This window comes from Erinaceus europaeus, chromosome 1 (assembly GCF_950295315.1).
Source record: "Erinaceus europaeus chromosome 1, mEriEur2.1, whole genome shotgun sequence".
In the NCBI taxonomy this organism is placed as follows: Eukaryota; Metazoa; Chordata; class Mammalia; order Eulipotyphla; family Erinaceidae; genus Erinaceus; species Erinaceus europaeus.
Window position 1 is genome coordinate 143266841 of NC_080162.1, and position 15220 is coordinate 143282060.

Genomic DNA, 15220 nt, shown 5'->3' on the forward strand with positions numbered 1-15220 from the left:
TAAGTGCACATGTTGCCATGTGTAAGGATCCAGGTTCAAGCCCCACTCCCTACCTGTAGTGGGGGACACTTCACGAGCAGTGAAGCAGATCTGCAAATGTTTATCTTTCTCTCTCTCTCTCCCCTCCTCTCTCAATTTCTCTCTGTCCTATCAAGTATAATAGGATGGGGTGGGGGTGTGTGTGGAAAAAATGGCTGCCAGGAGCGGTGGTTTCATAGTGCTGGCACCGAGCTCCAGAAAAACCTAGTGGCAATAAAATTAAAAAGAAAAGAAAAAATTAATGACTTTCTTGTCTGAGACTCCAAAGTCCTGCAGGCTCAATTCCCAGTACCAGCAGTGTTATGGTCTCTGTGTATCCTTCTCTCTGTATCTGTCTCTTGTTAAAATAACAACTTGCCTACAGGGACACAACCAAAAAAGAAAACTACAGACCAAAATCTCTGATGAACATAGATGCTAAAATATTGAGCAAAATTCTAGCCAACCGGATACAGCAGTATATTAAAAAGACTGTTCATCATGACCAAGTGGGTTTATCCCAGGCATGCAAGGTTGGTTTAATATACATAAATCAATCAACATGATCCACCACATCAATAAAAGCAAGACCAAAAACCACATGGTCATATCAATAAATGCAGAGAAAGCCTTTGACAAAACTAAAATATCCCTTTATGATCAAAACACTACAAAAAATGGGTATAGATAGAAAATTCCTGAAGATAGTGGAGTCTATATATAGCAAACCTACAGCCAACATCATACTCAATGGTGAAAAACTGGAAGCATTTCCTCTCAGATCAGGTACTAAACAGGGCTGCCCACTATCACCATTACTACTCAACATAGTGTTGGAAGTTCTTGCCATAGCAATCAGGCAGGAGCAAGGAATTAAAGGGATACAGATTGAAGAGAAGAAGTCAAACTCGCCCTATTTGCAGATGACATTCTAATATACATAGAACAATCTAAGGAGTCCAGCAAGAAGCTTTTGGAAATCATCAGGCAATACAATAAGGTGTCAGGCTACAAAATTAACATTCAAAAGTCAGTGGCATTCCTCTATGCAAACAGTAAGTTAGAAGAAGTTGAAATCCAGAAATCAATTCCTTTTACTATAGCAACAAAAACAATAAAATATCTAGGAATAAACCTAACCAAAGGAGTGAAAGACTTGTACACTGAAAATTTTGAGTCACTACTCAAGGAAATTGAAAAAGACACAAAGAAGTGGAAAGATATTCCATGTTCGTGGGTTGGAAGAATTAACATCATCAAAATGAATATACTACCAAGAGCCATCTACAAATTTAATGCTATCCCCATCAAGACCCCAATCACATTTTTTAGGAGAACAGAACAAATACTACAGATGTTTATCTGGACCCATAAAAGACCTAGAATTGCCAAAACAATCTTGAGAAGAAAGAACAGAACTGGAGGCATCACACTCCCAGATCTCAAATTGTATTATAAGGCCATTGTCATCAAAACTGCTTGGTACTGGAACATGAATAGACACACTGACCAGAGGAATAGAATTGAGAGCCCAGAAGTAAGCTCCCACACCTATGGACATCTAATCTTTGACAAAGGTGCCCAGACTATTAAATGGGGAAAGCAGAGTCTCTTCAACAAATGGTGTTGGAAAAAATGGGTTGAAACATGCAGAAGAATGAAACTGAACCACTATATTTCACCAAATACAAAAGTAAATTCCAAGTGGATCAAGGATTTGAATATTAGACCAGAAACTATCAGATACTTAGAGGAAAATATTGGCAGAACTCTTTTCCGCATACATTTTAAAGACATATTCAATGTCTAATTACAAAGAAGACTAAGGTAAGCATAAACCTATGGGACTACATCAAATTAAAAAGCTTCTCCATAGCAAAAGAAACCACTACCCAAACCAAGAGACCCCTCAGAGAATGGGAGAAGATCTTTACATGCCATACATCAGACAAGAGGCTAATAACCAAAATATATGAAGAGCTTGCCAAACTCAACCACAAGAAAACAAACGACCCCATCCAAAAATGGGGAGAGGACATGGACAGAATATTTACCACAGAAGAGATAAAAAATGCAGAGAAACATATGAAAAAATGCTCCAAGTCAGGGGTTGGGCGGTAGTGCAGTGGGTTAAGTGCACATGGCATGAAGCACAAGGATTGGCATAAGGATCCCGGTTTGAGCCCCTGGCTCCCCACCTGTAGGGGAGTCACTTCACGGGCGGTGAAGCGGGTCTGCAGGTGTCTATCTTTCTCTCCCCCTCTCTGTCTTCCCCTCCTCTCTCCATTTCTCTCTGTCCAATCCAACAAGGAACTGTATCAACATTGACAACAACAATAATAACCACAATAAGGCTACAACAGCAAGGGCAACAAAAGGGGGGGAAATGGCCTCCAGGAGCAGTGGATTCATGGTGCAGGCACTGAGTCCCAGCAATGACCCTGGAGGCAAAAAAGAAAAAAAAAAGCTCCAAGTCTCTGATTGTCAGAGAAATGCAAATAAAGACAACAATGAGATACCACTTCACACCTGTGAGAATGTCATACATCAGAAAAGGTAACAGCAGCAAATGCTGGAGAGGTTGTGGGGTCAAAGGGACCCTCCTGCACTGCTGCTGGGAATGTCAATTGGTCCAACCTCTGTGGAGAACAGTCTGGAGAACTCTCAGAAGGCTAGATATGAACCTACCTTATGATCCTGCAATTCCTCTCCTAAGGAACCCAACACACCCATCCAAAAATATCTGTGTACATATATATTCTTAGCAGCACAATTTGTAATAGTCAAAACCTGGAAGCAACCCAGGTGTCTAACAACAGATGAGTGTCTGAGAAAGTTGTGGTATATATACACAATGGAATACTACTCAGCCATTAAAAATGGTGACTTCACTGTTTTTAGCTGATACTGGATGGACCTTGAAAAATTCATGTTAAGTGAAATAAGTCAGAAACAGAAGGATGAATATGGGATGATCTCACTCTCAGGCAGAAGTTGAAAAACAAGATCAGAAGAGAAAACACAAATAGAACCTCAACTGGAATTGTAGTATTGCACCAAAGTAAAAGACTCTGGGTGGGGGGGAGAGTATAGGTCCAGAAAGGATGACAGAGGACCTAGTGGGGGTTGCTGTATTGTTATATGGAAAACTGAAACATGTTATGCATGTACAAACTATTGTATTTACTGTCGAGTGTAAAATATTAATTTCCCAATAAATAAAATTTAAAAATTAATGCAAAAAGCAAAAAAATAATAAAAAATAACAATCTGCCAATGCCCATGTGGTAGGAGCAAAGTCAGGCCTGCTGTATGGCACAGCCCCAGCAGGCTAGCGCTAACTGTAAAGCGGAAAGTCCTGGACTAAACCAAAGGTATTTCTCCTTACATTGATAATTTGAAGACTTACTGGCTATTAAAAATACACAAATAATATCTGATGACAACAGCAGAGGCAAGTCAGGCCTTCTATATGGCACAGCCCCAGCAGGCTAGAGATAACTGCAAAGCAGGGAGTCCAATGACTAAACTGAAGCTATTTTTCCTTACATTGATAATTTGAAGACTTACTGGCTATTGAAAATACACAAATATTACCTGAGGACAATGGCAGGGGCAAGTCAGGCCTGCTGTATGGCACAGCCCCAGCGGGGTAGGACTAACTGCAAAGTGGAAAGTCCTGGACTAAACTGAAGCTGTTTTCCTTACATTGATCATTTAAAGACCCATTGGCTATAATTGGATATGCACAAATAATACCTGGGAACAATAAAAGGAGATCCCCGGGGGAAGTACATTGTGACAAAAATTATGGCAGTGAGTGTGACAAGACTAAAAATGGCCTAGGAGCGGAAGCTGCTGTACCCATTGGGAGGCTTTCAGAAAAAGAGCTACTTATCAACACTACAGCTTCTCAATTAGCTGGACTCAGACCAAAAGCCAGAACTATGGGTGGCTTGTAGCATGAGTGGCAAACTATGATCTTTATCTAAATATAAAGAGGCCCTATTGCTTACCCTCACCCACAAACACCCTGCTTCCACTTGCAGGCATCCACGATGGGTATTAGGTTGTATAGTAAATAGCTAATGTTAAGATATATGGGTAGAAGTAAGTAAACTTTCATTAGCTAAAAGTTAGTGAACTTTCATATATGTAAAGGTTGACCAGAAGAGAGCCCCCATGGTGTGTGCTTACTTTACAGCAGATTTCTTTAGGTGGACAGCCTACTCTGTTCTAGTTAGATCCATACAAGAATGAGTTAAGAAGAAAAGCTATTAGATTTAGATCCAGAGAAAACTGTTTATTCATACAGAAGGTCAGAACAGGGAAATGGTCAAAACAGAGTTGGTCATTTCAAGGGAACTTTCAAGGGGAAATTTAGACTACTTCAGACCAAGAAAACTTTCAAGGGTAGATTTAGACTTTACCAGACCCAAGAAACTTTCTAGGGGAGATCAGGATGCCCCAGACCTAGTAAACTTTCTAAGGAAACATACCTATAATAATAATAATAATGTTGTTTAAGGTTATTCCTGATGTTCACGAAAACAATTACACATGATGTCATCTGTATCCTTGATGTTAATGAAAATAATCTTACATTATGTCAACTATATCCGGGCAAAAAGTGTTTACATAATAAACCTCTGCAGACAGAGGGCAGAGACACCTCTCTCCTGCACCTGAAGCAGCTGACGTGTCTCTCACTTCTTCATCGCCGACTCCCCCTTTCATTCAGGGACTCTTTAATTACTTTCGAGGAGCTGTTTCCTGGCACCCATGTTAGGTGGAGAAGCAATTACAGAAGCCAGACCTTCCACCTTCTGCACTTCATAAGGTATTTTGGTTCATCCTCCCAGAGGGATAAAGAATAGGAAATCTTCCATTGGAGGGGATGGGACATGGAACTCTGCTGGTGGGGATTGTATGGAAATTGTGTCCCTCTTATCCTATAATCTTGTCAATCATTAAACCACTAGGAAAAAAACAAAGAACATTAAAAATATTAATCTTTAAACACATTGCTGTAATATACATTTTTTAAACTTGATTTTATACTACATGAATAAGTACATACAATATAAACATTACTAACCCTTTGGATATGTTTTGTGGGTCCTGGAAGCAAAGAAAGAAGGATGGGAAAAGGGAGTTGGGTGGTAGCGCAGGGGGTTAAGCACACAAAGTACAAGGACCGGCGTGAAGATCTCAATTCGAGCCCCCGGCTCCCCACCTGCAGGGGAGTCGCTTCACAGGCAGTGAAGCAGGTCTGCAGGTGTCTGTCTTTCTCTCCCCCTCTGTCTTCCCCTTCTCTCTCCATTTCTCTCTATCCTATCTAACAACGATGACATCAATAACAAGAACGTCTTACTAAATAAAATAATTATAAAAAATACTTTAAAAAAAGAAGGGAGGGAAGAAAGAAACCCTACCCCTAGTAAATGTCATAATCTTTAGGGATAAAATGATCATGTGTTAAAGGAAAGTGACTGACTCTCTCTGTGGAACCATTTTTGAGACCAAAAGCTTAAGTTCACCTATCCCACCCCCAAAGTGCATTTAAGATTCAGGGGTTCATAGATGTTGTATGTCATTTGCACATTCAATTACCCATGAGCCCCTGGGCCCCAAGGCCTCCTGCCCAGCCCCCCTGCAAGATATCCACCTCCCTTCCGACATGAAATCACAACTGGCCAGGTGACAACAGGGGACCGGAGCAGGGATGGGCTCCACATTCCAGCTCCAGAGTCACACTGGAACATGGGCAAAGGGTAGAGGCTGCCAGCCTAGAATAACAACAGCTCTGGAGGAAAGAGAGCTGCAGGCAGGTGGCCTCAGAGCTCAAGCAGTCAGATGAGCACAGGGGTGCTCCTTTGAGGTCACCTGTCCTCCTCCCCACCCCCACACTGCCTGCAGAGCTGTTGACCCAGCAGATGCATTGTAGGCTGCAGGTGTGCAGCATGGGCTGCAGGAGGCATTGCAGCAGGTGGTGGGGTGCTGCAGTTATTGACACTAGTGATGGAAACTCCAAACCTTCTGCTGGCTCTAGCTTCTGGATCTCAGGAGAAGCAGGCATCAAAGCCACTATCAAATCATCACCAAGTTCTGAAGATACAAAAAGAGAAAAGAATCACCCATGAGTCAGCTCTGAGGAGCTTCCCATTTTTAGATTCTATCCCAGCCTTGAGGAGAGCACAGCCCCTGACCCCACCAACAGTGATCTTCCTACTGTTCTCCACCAAGTGGGGGTTGAGGCCAGTCTCTGCTCCTTCTGTCACACCAGCATCTGGAGTCTTCTTCCTATGGGGTCCAGTGCCAGCCCCTGCTTAAGTCTCTTATAAGCCCAGCTCAGCCCAGGGTTTCACTAATGAGCTCATTGTCTAGGACACCCAGGTCCTCAGGAAGCCTGTGCAGGGTGCCCTCCACAGCCATCTTGGGCATCTTCACCCATGGACTTTTCAGAAGTGACAGTGTTTGGGAGTCTGAGATGGTCTTCATCCTCTATCCAGACATGTCAGTCTCCCACCTAGGGCTCCTTGATGTTCTTGGTGGTCTTTTGAATGACATGTGTGGACTACTGTAGAGAGTGTCAACATAGTGTCCTGAGCCTCAGATCCCTTCACACTGCCACAGCTGATTCCTCTGCCCCTTGACTCTGCCCCAATGTAGTACAGAGCCATGTCTGCACAGACCTTTCCAGAGATGAAGGACAGACACCTCCAAAGTCTGGACATATGTGAGGCAAAAGGTACTGACCTAGCTCTCCCTACTGTACCCACCAGCCTTGACTTGGAATATGACCATGACCCACCTCCTTCTCAGGGATCCTTCACACACACACACACACACACACACACACACACACACACACACACACACACACACACACACACACACACTGAGAGGTGGGAAAACTCTCTCCTGGAAACATCACACTAGTGGATAACCATGAATATCTAGCCCCAGGCACCATGCTACCTCTGGCTGAGGCACTCTCAGTTGATTCCCTTTTCCCTTATTGAGGCCTTTCCTCAGGCTATGGCCTAAGGAGCCCTTCACACAGGAAAACATCTTCCCCTTGCCAGTTCTAAAAGCCCAATGACCTGGGCAGGGGTCTGTGTATAGAATGTGGTTGCCTGGTGACCAGGGTTCTAAGTCTGTTGGTTTCTAGCACAAGGTGGTGAGGTCACTTCCTGGATGCCCTGACCTGGACTTCTCAGTAAAAATGTCCCAAAGCTCCAAGTAAACTGGTGATGGTTAAGCCTCCACTCCATTTTAGTTAAGAATAATAATTTATTTATTTATGAGAGCTATAGGGCAAGAGATAAAGCAAACCATAGAATCATGTGTGCTTCCAGAAATTAAATTTGGGACCTCAAGCTTGAGAGTCCAACGTTGTTTCTACTGTACCACCACATCCATCCTCCCCGTGGCTTAGGCACACCTAGTGACTTCCACACAGACACTCCACTGTTCCAGGGACTCTGAAGAATAGCCATGACTCAGCTCTTCAAACACAAATCATACCCCCATTGTGTCAGGGTGAAGAGGATGATGGGGGCTGATGTGTACAGGTTCCAACATTGCCTAGCTGGGGTAGCACCTTTTGTTTGATGCCTCCTCTCCACATCTCAGATGGACTATCTATGGTGTGCCTACAAGAATCTCTCCCAAGAGTGTCCCATCAGGCAAGGCACTGGTCCTTGATGTCTAGAGATCTGCTGGACTGAAGTGGTTCCTTTCAGTCCTGCCCATCCTGTCCCATCATCAAATATTTCTTTCCACAACCAAAGAACAAAAGTAACTTCCTATGTTCAACCATACCCTAGAAGCAACTTCTTGGGCCAAAGGGGAAGACAAAGCTAGCTCCTAAGAGCAAAACTCTCAGAAATGAATTGGCATCCTTAGAGCTGGGTGTTATGGTCTGTATGATGAATGAAATGTTCTGGTACCATCCTCACCTGCAGCCTGACGCTGATCCTCAATGACCCCACACAGCACTTATCAGTGTTGTGACTCAGTTTCCACACCCTTAAACTGGGTTCATACTTGCTCAATCATACTTAGATTTAATCCAGGTTGAACTCTCCCTGTACGCAACACTCCACACCCTTCAGTTGATAAGCACATGAAGGTCTTTTTCATTTCATGATCGGCTAGTTAAAGTTCCTAATTCAGTTCCTCAGCTTTAAAGTGCTCAGTGACCCATGAAGATGGGAGAACTGTGTAAAGACAGGCACTTTTTAAAATTATCTTTTTATTTAATTATTGGATAGAGACAGCCAGAAATCAAGTGGAAAGGGGGAGATAGAGAGGGAGAGAGACAGAGAGACACCTGCAGTCCTGCTTCACTGCTCGCAAAGCTTCCCCCCTGCAGGTGGGGACCAGGGGCTCGAACCTGGGTCCTTGCACTTTGTAACAAGTGTGCTCAACCAGGTGCGCCACCACCCAGCCCCTAAGATGGGCACTTTTATTATCACTGAAACTCCTATGAAATTTTGTTTTTATTAGTTTTTCAGTTGGCTTTTGTTTGCTTTAAATGTGTGTGTAGTTTTTTCTGTTTCTGTTTTATTTGGTTTTTGCCCTTTCTGTTTGTGAGTAAGCACAGCTCTTCTCCAGACACTGATGGTGGCAAAGCTTCTACTTTGGATTTTTTGCATGCAAAGCATTTGCAAGCACCTCTAGAACCTTGGTTCCATAGATTCATGAGTTTTCAACAGTGGATTTTAGGCAGTGTGGTTACCTGCTGGGTCTCCATTTCCCTTGGCTGTCTAATGAGAAGACGAAGCTGGTTAAGATTGCAGTGAGTACCTCCCTAACACTTCCTTTCCACTGTTCCAAGCTTTGGGTCCATGATTGCTCAACAATTTGTTTGGCTTTGTATGTTAACTCTCTTTTCAATCACCAGGTTCCAGATGCCATCAGGATGCTAGCCAGGCTTCCCTGGACTGAAGACCCCACCAATGTGTCCTGGAGCTCAGCTTCCCCAGAGACACACCCTACTAGGGAAAGAGAGAGGCAGACTGGGAGTATGGACCGACCAGTCAACGCCCATGTTCAGCAGGGAAGCAATTACAGAAGCCAGACCTTCTACCTTCTGCAACCCACAATGACCCTGGGTCCATGCTCCCAGAGGGATAGAGAATGGGAAAGCTATCGGGGGAGGGGGTGGGATATGGAGATTGGGTGGTGGGAATTGTGTGGAGTTGTACCCCTCCTACCCTATGGTTTTGTTAATTAATCCTTTCTTAAATAAAAAAAATTCAAAGAAAGAAAGAAAGAAAGAAAGAAAGAAAGAAAGAAAGAAAGAAAGAGTCTCATCCAATCATCCTGCTTTGAGTAGCCTGTTTAGGTCTCTGGTCTGCAGTCAGGACACCTGGGTAGACAGCAGCCTTATTGCACCTTTGAATATCTCTTCCCCATAGCAGGCCTACAAGTTTTCCCCTTCGTAATAGCAGATAACCAGGCTGTGCCGCCTCTGTTCCTGCATGTTTTTGCTCTGATCCCACTGTCCTTGGTGAATGCAGTGGTTGGTCTCAGGAGGATCCTGTCTCCTGACTGCTGACTCTACCCAAAATCCTCACCTCTGGTTCTTGTTTCTTCCTGAGAAGTTGATTTTCAGGCTACCAAACAGAGAAATCAAAGTCACTTTTCCAGAATGATGACTGCAAATATTTGCATGTCTATAGGGCCATGCCTGATCATTAGCCTGAGTTGTTGTTCAGGAATGTTTCTGCACTTAGTCATATTTCTTCTAGAAGAAAATACAAATGTAGACCTAGAAGGCTTTCCTCAAATGGGGAGGAACAGTCTCAGGGCAGGGAGACCTGAGTTAGGAGAAGAAAATGAAGAAGATGGTTGTGGTGAGAAGGCTGTGACGTGGAGGAGAGATGAACAAAGTCACAAAGAGTAGGGAGCAAATGGCACTATTGCTTATCCCCAGTCCACAGGCAGCCAGTAGCAGAATGAGTGATGTTCTTAAGTGTCAGCTGTATGCAGATATTTGTCATTTCCTTCAACTCATGGCATAGGTGAAGCCTCACCAGTCGTACTAGAGGGAACTTTAATATCTTTGCCTCCTTAGTTTGCTTATTTATTTTGCTGAGCCATATTTCTTTTTCACATGAGCACTGTCTCTTGTTCATGGACATATATTAAGTACTTACTTTATAAAGCTCATAGTACACACACACACACGATAAGATCCTAGAACTCTTGACACATGAGATGCTAAGGAATAACAAATTTTACACTTTTTTTTTTTTTTTTAGTTTGTTTCCCAGTCACACAGATAATTCTGGCTCATGGTAGTGCTAGGAACTGAACCTGGGGTATCAGAGTCTCAGGCATGAAAGTCCTTTTGCATAACCATTATGCTAGCTCCCCAGCCTCATTTAACTTGCATTTTAAAAAATTTATTAGTTTATCTATTAAAATTTTTTTAAGAGCACTGTTCAACTCTTGCTTATAGTCATGTGGGGAAGTATAAACTTGCTTTTTATTTATGTGTTCCAATTTTGGCATGTTTAATATGTGTGTGAGTGTGAGTGTGAGCGTGTGTGTGTGCTGTTTCACTTGGGGTTACCTAAATGCCAGTGGGCATCTCATCAGCACTGACTTTCTGTCTTCTAACTCTTGACCTTCCCCTCTCCTCGGCAGCGATGTCCACTTGACTTACCTAGCTCCTCAAGGACTCTGGGTCATCACTGATCACTCCTTCACTTACTATTCTTTTAACTATGTGGTGAATATCATTAAAATATTTATGTATTTCCTTTTGTTGCCCTTGTTCTTTTATTGTTGTAATTATTATTGTTGCTGTTATTATTGATGTCGTCATTGTTGGGTAGGACAGAGAGAAATCAAGAAAAAACCGGAAGTCAGAGAGGGGGAGAGAAAGATAGACACCTACAGACCTGCTTCACCGCTTGTGAAGTGACTCTCCTGCTGGTGGGGAGCTGGGGGCTCAAACCGGGATTCTTACACTGGTCCTTGTGCTTTGTGCCACCTGTGCTTAACCTGCTGAACTACTGCCTGACTCCCCTATGTGGTGAATATCTTCATATGTCTATTGGGGCAGACCCTATGGTAATATGTGGATGCAATCTGTCATGTCTTTGGGAATATATATATATATATATATATATATATATATATATATATATATATATTTTTTTTTTTTTTTTTTCCTCTAGGGTTATTGCTGGGGCTCGGTGCCTGCACTACAAATCCACTGCTCCTGGTGGCCATTTTTTCACTTTTGTTGCCCTTGTTGTTTATCGCTGTTGTTACTTACATTGTTGTTATTGCTGTCGTTGTTGTTGGATAGGACAGAGAGAAATTGAGAAAGGAAGGGGAGAGAAAGATAGATACTTGCAGACCTGCTTCACCACTGCGAAGCATCCCCCCACACCAAGGTGGGGAGCTGGGGCCTCCAACTGGGATCCTTATGCTGGTCTGTGCGCTTTGCCCCATGTGCCCTTAACCTGCTTTGCTAACACCCCCGCCACCGGGAACTCATATTCTAAATTATACCTCCTCCACCTTGTCTGTTCATTATAGTTGCATCAAATACCCCTGTGCAGGCAGTCCCTGACTATTGTCTCAACTCTCTAGCAGGGGTCACAGCTTGTTCTAAAGCTCAGCAGGCTTAGGACCATGAGGGCCATGGGAAGGGTATGCTGTGATCCTGGCATTAGGGTTCCTCAGAATTCATCCTTAGTTCTTTTAAGAGAACGTGACAGTCATCTGACTCTTTTTTTAAAAAAATATTTATTTATTCATTCCCTTTCGTTGCCCTTGCTGTTTTATTGTTGTAGTCATCATTGATGTTGTTGTTGGATAGGACAGAGAGAAATGGAGAGAGGAGGGGAAGACAGAGAGGGGAAGAGAAAGATAGACACCTGCAGACCTGCTTCACCACTTGTGAAGCGACTCCCCTGCAGGTGGGGAGCCGGGGGCTTAAACTGGGATCCTTACACGCTGGTCCTTGTGCTTAACCTGCTGCACTACAGCCCAACTCCCTCATCTGACTCTTGTCTCTGGTCTGGGTAGCATATTACCTTCATGGCTGCTACTGTAGCTGGACTCTTTCTTCCACAGGCTCAGATCTCACTGGTCCTGTCAGCTGTGGATATAGCCCTGTGCTATAGCAGTGACTGTCTTTCTAGGCCACTGGGAGGAGAAACCTCTCATTGTCAGAAATCTCCCCGTGCCATCTCAGCTGTCCCACCACTCATGGAACCAAGTCACTGTAATAAGTACTCACTAATGGAAATATCTGGAATATGTTATGCTTTCCTGAAAGGATTTGACTGGCAAAGAGAAAATAAATTGCTCTGGTGTGAAATTATATATATGAATGTGATTCATGGCATCTTATGTGCCAATGATGCTCTGGTTCTCTTTCTTTCTTATTGCTAAATACATTTTCATTTGTGTGTTTTGTTTTTTTTTTTACTTTTTTTCACCTGCCTACTGATGGCCAGTCAGCTTTCTATTCCCTGGGGCAGGCCCACCAAACGGCACAGGTGGGAGGTGGGGCTGGTGACTGGGCAGCTGGGCAGCCTGATGCAACCATAGCCAAGTTTGGGGTGGGAGACAGGTGCAAGCAGATTCTTGACACACCTGGGACTGCTTTGCTTTCAACAGGTGAGTTGAATTAGTGGCTGAGTGGAGGCCACCACAGGGTTGTTTATCAGTTTTAACATTTCTCTGGAGAGCAACCTTTCTCAAGTACTTGATGGGTGTGGGCATCGAAGACTGGAGTTTTAACAGGACATTTATGAATTTTCACTTGGGTAATAGACTTCCTGGTTTACAGGACAGTTGTTGACACAAAGGTACAACTTTTCATCTCCCTGTGATAGGTGCCTGCAAAATACTCTGATCCTCAACTGAGTCCATTCCCACCATCATGCACCAGGACCCCAGAGGCCCACCAACCCCCTCCACTGCTTCGTTCCCCAGAGTCCTTTGCTTTGGTGCTATATACCACACCTAGCCTAAGTTTCACTTTGTGTTTTCCCTTTCTGTCTATTTCTTAAATTCCAACCATGAGTGAGATCATCCACTATTCATCTTTTTGTTTTTTTGTATTTTACCAGAGCACTGCTCTGTTCTGGCTGATGGTAGTGCTGGGGATTGAACCCGGGACCTCAAAGCCTCAGGTGGAACCATTATGCTATCTCCCCTGCCCTCCACTGTTCGTCTTTCTCATTTTGACTTCTCTCACTAAACTTAATTCCTACAATCTCCATTCAGGTTAAGGTGACAACTTCATCATTCATCATTCAGGTTAAGAGATGACTTTATCATTTTCACAAATGGAATAGTATTCTATCAGGTGATGCTGTTTGATGTTTTTTGTCACTGGGGCTTCACCACTCCAGACAAATTACCCCCCCCCCCCAGACAGAAAGACAGATACAGAGCAATAGCACCAAAACTTCCTCCAGTGCAGTGGGTTCTTGGGTCAGCTTGTGATAAAGTTATGTGTGCTGTCCAGATGAGTGTCTTGCTGGTCCCACTTGGGTGATATTCTTAAAAACATTTCTGGCCAGTATTGCATTTGAAAAGATAATGGATATATACTTGGAACGTTTCCTACTTCTTAAGGTCATGGCTTTGTGTAGGTGACTCTGAGCCTCCCTATAGGGTTAGCTAGAGGTGCTAGGTGGGGGGAGGACTGTGCCACCCCAGTGAAGACACACACACACACAAACAACCCCCCCCCACCCTTGCTTTCTTCTTGAACCCTCGGGCCCCTATCTGATTCCTCAGCTCAGGGTATATGGACAGTTACAACCCAGCACCATCAGCTTTGAGACTGGCTGCCCACTATAGAGTTGTGACACCTAGATGCCTTCTCTGCTGGGGGGGGGGGCACACTTCCTCCTGAAGACCCCTTCGTACCTCACCACCTCTGAAGAAACAGGAGAGAGGACTGGGAGGCACTGCTAGGCACTGCCTATGCTGTGAACACTGAGCCCAGAGCTTCTGCCTGCCTGCCCCCTTCCCTGGCAGAACCTCACTACCATGGGGACTGGGTGTACAAATCACCGTGTGTGTGTGTGTGTGTGTGTGTGTGTGTGCGCGTGCGCGTGCACGCGTCTGAGATAGGTGTCAAGTGCAGGTTGATGAGGATGAGTAGAGGAGCAGCTTGGGGAGGCAGAGAGGGCGATTGGGTAGGGGAGGGGCAGGGAGCGTGAAAGAAAGAAGGAGAAAAAAAGGGAGAGGATGTGGATTTCTGTTCCTGACATCCTTACACTGGAGCGATCCCTTTCTCTTTTACATTTTATTTATTATTATTATTTCGGACAGAGGTGTTGAGAGGGAAGGGGGAGACAGAGAGGAAGAGAAACAGAAAGCTTGCTGCAGATCTGCTTCACTGCTTGTGAAGTGTCCCTCCTGCAGGGAGAGACAAAGATGAAAGCTGGGCTTTATGCAAGGTGCTCTACCAGGTGCACCACAGCTACCTGCTCCTCTCTCTTTCTTGTTGATGTTTGTTTGTGGCATTCCTGTTCAACGAAAGAATGGAAGGCCCTCAGCAGGCAGCAGGAGCCCCAAGGCTGACCTACACATCACTGTGTCTCTCTATGTCCTTGGGCCCATGAAATTCTTCATTGAGGGTCATCTGTGGAAGCTGGACTCTGGGCTGCAGAAAAGACAATTAAGTTGACTCCCTGCAAAGGAAGGAATGGGAATACCAGCACTTCAGCCAATCTAGAATTTTTTTTTTTTTTTTGGTAATTCAGTTTTCTTGAAATGAGATTTTGTGTCTGCAATCTGGTAACTTTGATTAGAATAAAAAAAAAAGCACACACAGTGTTTGACCTAGCAATGCTACTCCTGGGAATCTGGTTCACAAAAGCCCTGCTTTCAGAGGATCTGGGTATCAAGGGAAAACTGTATCTGAACTTCCTTTTGTTCACCCATCAGTGTTATCACTGGGGCTCAGTACCTGCATGACTCCACCACTCCTGACAATCATGACATTCTTTTTTTTTTTTTTTCCTCCAGGGTTATTGCTGGGCTCGGTGCCTGCACCATGAATCCACCACTCCTGGAGGCCATTTTCCCCCTTTTGTTATCCTTGTTGTTGTAGCCTCGTTGTGGTTATTATTACTACCATTGTTGATGTTGTTCGTTGTTGGATAGGATAGAGAGAAATGGAGAGAGGAGGGGAAGACAGAGAGGG

General features: G+C 44.1%; 1 long non-coding RNA gene across 1 annotated transcript; it reads right to left on the reverse strand.

Annotated features, from left to right (window-relative positions):
* Positions 1-4306: 4306 nt before the first annotated feature.
* Positions 4307-7699, reverse strand: LOC132542023 (uncharacterized). Its single transcript, XR_009553155.1, has 3 exons — positions 7000-7699; positions 6055-6126; positions 4307-4996 (listed from the first exon to the last, which is right to left on the reverse strand). It is a non-coding gene; the product is annotated as an uncharacterized LOC132542023 (long non-coding RNA).
* Positions 7700-15220: the final 7521 nt, after the last annotated feature.